The 6,000-nt window shown below is 28.9% G+C and overlaps 1 long non-coding RNA gene and 1 pseudogene across 1 annotated transcript; both read right to left on the bottom strand.

The window, feature by feature from the left end:
* Nucleotides 1–475: 475 nt before the first annotated feature.
* LOC123258964 lies at nucleotides 476–3,192 on the bottom strand (annotated as a pseudogene).
* A 168-nt stretch (nucleotides 3,193–3,360) lies between these two features.
* On the bottom strand, nucleotides 3,361–5,516 carry LOC123258709. The gene is made up of 3 exons (XR_006508123.1): nucleotides 4,655–5,516; nucleotides 4,242–4,343; nucleotides 3,361–3,467 (listed from the first exon to the last, which is right to left on the bottom strand). It is a non-coding gene; the product is annotated as an uncharacterized LOC123258709 (long non-coding RNA).
* Nucleotides 5,517–6,000: the final 484 nt, after the last annotated feature.

The raw sequence follows: 6,000 nt of genomic DNA on the forward strand, positions 1-6,000 counted from the left end.
ATATTTCGAGATAATTATGAAGTTTTTACAATAAGAATATTATGTTACAAACGATTCTATTAACTCTCACATACACTCATCATAAAAAATGCATTATTTTATCATGAAATAGAGTAAAAGACCCCATTAGTGGCAGGGACTCCATTACTGACCCTTTCTTTGATTTTGGTACTTAATCAACTAGTGAAATAATTAATTTCAATAATGAATACATTATATCTAATCTTTAAGACGTTTTTATCAAAAAAATTTTCAATTTTTATTATAAGTAGAAAATTTTTTCATTGAAAAAATAAAAAAGTGCCACTAATATGGATTAGAGGTGCCACTAATAGGGTCTTTAATAATAATAAAAAAATAAACCATAAATATGTATTCAAATGCACAATCTAAAGCCGTAATTTACTTCTTCTTAATCTCCAGATTGTGATTACTCTTTAGTGATATTTCCGACAAATAAAGATAGCTGAAGAGTTCAAGGTTCGGGCTTTCCTTTGAGCTGCTGAAAAGCTGCTTTCTCCAAAGCTTCGCGATGATTCGGATGAGCGACGTTGATAAGTTCATGAGCACGTTGCTTCAGAGTCTTATCAAACAGACTCGCGATTCCGTCCTCAGTTACGGCGTATCTAACCAAGGCTCTGCTGGTCACCACGCCATCCCCTAATTTCAATACCGGAGATATTTTGCTTGTTTTTCCGTCAGCAGTTGTTGAATTTAATGTAACTATCGGCTGGCCCAAATCGTCTTTACTCATCGTCGCGCCAGTCAGAAAATCTACCTGGCCTCCAAATCCACAGTACATTCGTGTTCCTATACTGTCTGAACAGTACAAATTCAATCCACGTATTAATACAAGTCATTTTCGGTTGCTTGGCTATTGTTCTCGGGTCGTTTACGTAATTGACAACCAACATCTCTGTAATATAATTTATTGATATTATTAAGATTATATAAATATTGGTTAAATTTTTTACTATCAAGTAATATTACAAGTGTTACAAATGATAATAAAATTTGGAGATATTTCATCATATTTCGATTTTTTTAACTTAGAAATAATTTATAAAAAATTATTTACAAGAAAATATTTTATGAAAAAATATTTTTAAAAAATAATTTTTTAAAAATCATTTATGAAAAAATATATTAATAAAACATTATTGTATAAAAATTATTTAAAAAAATTGAACTTTTCATTTTTATAGATTTAAAAATTCAAAATAATAATCAAATCTCAAAATTTTAGAATCATATATTGAAATTATAATACATACCAATAAATGGATTGTTGTGCATGAAATCATACAATTTTTGTGATCCAACACAAAAAGATCCTACAATCAACGCGATGAATAGACTTTTTGTTAACAGTAATACATCCAATGTTAACCAGATCAACAACACTATTGCTAAAAATTTCACTATTAATACCAAGGTTCTTATGGCTCTTCAACTGAGATAATACTCCGTCAGGAATACTTCCAATACCCAGATGAAAAGTCGCTCCGTCAGCTACTAAATTCTCAGCAATATGTTTGACGATCGTCCGCTCTTTGTCGGTTGATGTCGTAATAGGGTGAGCTGGCAGAGGCTCATTATGCTCGATAGCGAAGTCGATGTGACAAATGAATAATTGCGTCACCAAAAATCCTCGGCTTATTTTTATTAACTTGAACTATTAAAATAAATTAAGATTAATTTCCCATTGAAATTACACCTGTAAAATTATCTCTACTCTAAAAAACGTAATTTATGTATTTAAATTTTACTCTTAACGAACTTACCGGCTATTTTTTTCGTCTTAATAAAAGCTGCGCGAACACGCAGTCAACGCTGGTTCCCAATGAACAATATTCTTTACTGTGTGGCAATCTTATGTTAATTAAAGCGATGTCAAGTTTCATGTAATCTTAGTTGAATATCTTCGGTATTTCATAGAGGAAAATAAGAATAGCGTCAGTAGTATCTTCATTCACAGCTCCTCTGACATTACCACCAATAAAAAAGCTCACGGATATAAAGTGTTCTGTCAAAATAAATAAATAAATAAATACCAGCAACCTTGCAGTTACTATGTGACTGCCGTGACTTGTGAACTATAAATAAATAAAATTTTACCTTATTGAACAATGACTTTTGTTGAATTGTACAGTACTTATCTAACTATTGACGTTTTTAAAGATATAAGCTCACCCCGATGTTATATTCATCAAGAGCTTTAATTTGAGTATCAACATGCATTTAGGTATATTTTTCACACACACACGGACACATATATATATGAAAAATTGATATGGGTACTCAAATGAAAGGTCTCAATGAGAGTAATGTCGGGGTAAGCTTATATCTTAAAAAATGTTGATAGATCACAAGATACAAGGTCATTTCTTAATTATATATCTAGAAATAGAGAAGATTCATATGCAGCCTACAGACTTGTCATAATAAATTAACTATCAGTGAAAATAATATGAAACCTTGAAAAGTAACAAACTCAAATCAAGACCTTTGCAATGAAATTCAATTTCACTAAAAAAAAAAAAAAAAATACAATTCTATCACATGACTATCCAGGAGAAAAAATTTTTTCAATTTTGTTATTAATATAGATTTAATAAAAAATTTATTAAAAAAAAAAAAAAAACACTTACTTGCAATTTCAGTCTTTGCAAATGGAGCAGCTCCTTCCAAATGCATGTAACACAACCGTACATTTTTAACATTAGAAAACTCCAACTTCGGTAAGACTAATTCGTAGTGAAATTTAATACAAATTCAAGTAACAAAAAAAAAAAAAAGTACGTAAATTAGACTACTGATTTAATCAGGTTAAAAAACTTTATTAAATTTTTTAGAATTATTATTTACAACTATTAATAAGTTTAAAAATTTTTTTTTAAATTATATTTAAATAAAATTTTTGAACTTTTAAAAATAGTTGTTTAAAAAACATCAGACTTTACTGATTTTATATAAATTAATTTAATAAATCATTTTCTATCGAATCCTTAAAAAAAAGTCATTTTAGAATGAATCATTTATAATATTAATAATTAATAAACATAACAATAATCATTTCTGCAAATTATCGTAAGATTTGAATTCAGAAATTACTCTAGGAATAGAGGAAGACTTTTAGTTGAATGCACAGAACAATTACTCAATTTACTCCCAACTGGCAGAAAGTACCATCACTTACCCTGAAACAGCGACAAATCTTGGAAGACCAACCAATGAAAACAACTTACTTGTTCAATGAAAACAACTTACTATTTATGGATTATTGAAATAGTTTATTTCAGAAAATGATAATTACAATAATATTATGTAATATCATTTTTAATTAATTGGGGTGAAATCGATTCCGTCCAGACTGCGATATATAATATCCCGCGAAGGATTTTGAAGTGGATACTTGCGACTGGTTAGTAATTCCATCATGAAATCCAGAGCTGCGGTGTTGTCATCTACACAAATAAATTTTTTAATAACATTTGTTCATGATAATTAATTGAATAAATTTTACACTATTTTTTTTAATTTTTGTAACAAATTAATTATCATAATAACAATTATAAAATTATTTAACATAAAAATTTATAAATATTAAAATGCTATTTCTTCAGAATAATTTTAAAGATTTAATTTAAGGTAAAAGCCCCAATAGATGATCACGTACCAGTATATGATCACTCCATGTATTTGTATATCTATATTCATAAATATAGGTATACAAATACATGGAGTGATCATATACTGGTACATGATCATCTATTGGGGCTTTTACCTTATTTGTTAATTAAAATGAAAAAATAATTAAGTTTTTACTAATGTTAGGGCCACTTTATTAATCTACGATCAAATTTTATCCAGGATAAAATTATTATTGCCTGTATATTTATATATATGAAATATATAGATATATTTTATCATTGGATAAAATTTTATCCTGGATTGAAAAACTGGCCCTTAGTGTCATAAATTTAGAACAATGTTATATTATGAAAATAAAGTTAGCCGACATTTCAAAATTTTTAAAAATTTTATATTGAAAAACTTTTAATTGAATAATTAATAAAAAAATTTAACACTTAAAAAACTTGAAAAATTATAAGTGTCATTTTTTAGAAATATTTTTTTTATTGTAATTAAATTAATAAAAAAAAAAACAAAGATTTTTAGACGTCTGCTAAATTCATGACATTAAAGTTAGCAGTCACTTGATAAATTTTGAATTATACCTTTTATTTTTATATAAGTTTGAAAATCTAAATTTTCAATTAAATGCAGAGGTTGGTTGTCGATTTGAAAATACATGTGGTACTTCCTTTCCCCGGAATTGCCTGAAAATTCATAAAAATAAATATATTAGATTATATGTTTTATTAAAAAAAAAGAATTAAGATACTTTATTAATATTGTTATTTAATTAAAAATAAAAATTAAATATAAAAATTAACGATAAAAATTAAAAATACAAATTAAAAATAAAAATAAAAATTAAATATACAAATTAACAATAAAAGTTAAAAATACAAATTAATAATAAAAATTAAAAATACAAATTAAAAATGTGACGGGTGGGCCTACCCTCCCGTCAATATTATGATATTCTATATATATTTTCTATAAATCGATGGGCCAACTTGCTCACCTGAATTAGACACCGAATTTCCGTTGTATTTCTAGCCTGACTCTGGTTACCGAGAATCGCTGCTTGCACGTGTTGCTGAGGAGACGCTTTCTCATGGGAACCGAGCGAACAGGTACTCTAGCACAGGGAACCGCTTTCGGCGCCTTGATACCATTTTCTGCTGACTAGGGAACTTGACAATAACCACCTAGTTCCTCAGGGCGGAATAATCTGAGTTCAACCGCGGAATAATACAAGTTCCGCGCAGTGATACAGGTGTTTGGCGGCATCCGCGACCGAGGTTACATAAACCTGGGACCTTCAGGAGGAGCGGCCTCTTGTAATCAGTCAGTCGTTTAGTCTGTCCGAATCTATGTCGAGTCCGAGTTGTCTTGCATCGTGATTAATTGTCTCCTAAGACTCTCATTCTCGTTGCTGTCCCATCTCTCTCTCAGTTATAGAATCAAAAGTATTGCATCAAATGGATTATTGTACTGGATTAGATTTGCTTTCATAAATAGAATTAGTTTGTAAAAGAGACTCTCAGGGCCATTTCGGGCAACTCCCATGCCTTGGGGACGCCCAATAAACAATTAGTACCGTAATTCATGAGTATTCTTCATTCACTGCGCGACCCACCCTTTTATCAACATCTAAATATTTTTCAGTGAGACGCTGAGCTAGTCCGGAGGTCTGTTTACGTGACAGGTAAATAACCAGGTGTAGGCTCACACGTAACAGAAAAATTGGCGCCCAACGTGGTTGTCGCCCAGATAAGTGAATTGAGTGAAGTGAATTGTGTGGAAAATTTAGTGGTGAGTACCCAGAAATCGGAAAAACTGAGAACTCTAGGAAATACCCGGGTATAAAAGTAAGAATTATTGAAGAATATTAAAAGTGAATCGTAAAAAGAAGATAATTGAAAATGAAAAAGTGAATTGAAATAAAGAAGATAATTGAAAATAGGAAAAGTGAATTGGAAAAAAGAAGATAATTGAAATTGAAAAAAGTGAATTGAAATAAAGAAGATAATTGAAATTGAAAAGTGAATTGAAAAAAAGAAGATAATTGAAAATGAAAAAGTGAATTGAAATAAAGAAGATAATTGAAATTGAAACAGTGAATTAAAATGAAGAAGAATAATTGAAATAGGAAAAGTGAATTGAAACAAGAAAAATAAGTGAAATAGAAAAAGTAATCCAGAAAAAGAAGAATAATTGAAAATAGGAAAAGTGAATTGAAACAAGAAAAATAAGTGAAATAGAAAAAGTAATCCAGGAAAAAGAAGAAGAATAATTGAAAATAGGAAAAGTGAATTGAAACAAGAAAAATAAATGAAATAGAAAAAGTAATCCAGAAAAAAGAAG

This window comes from Cotesia glomerata, linkage group LG2, assembly GCF_020080835.1.
Source record: "Cotesia glomerata isolate CgM1 linkage group LG2, MPM_Cglom_v2.3, whole genome shotgun sequence".
Taxonomy (NCBI): Eukaryota; Metazoa; Arthropoda; class Insecta; order Hymenoptera; family Braconidae; genus Cotesia; species Cotesia glomerata.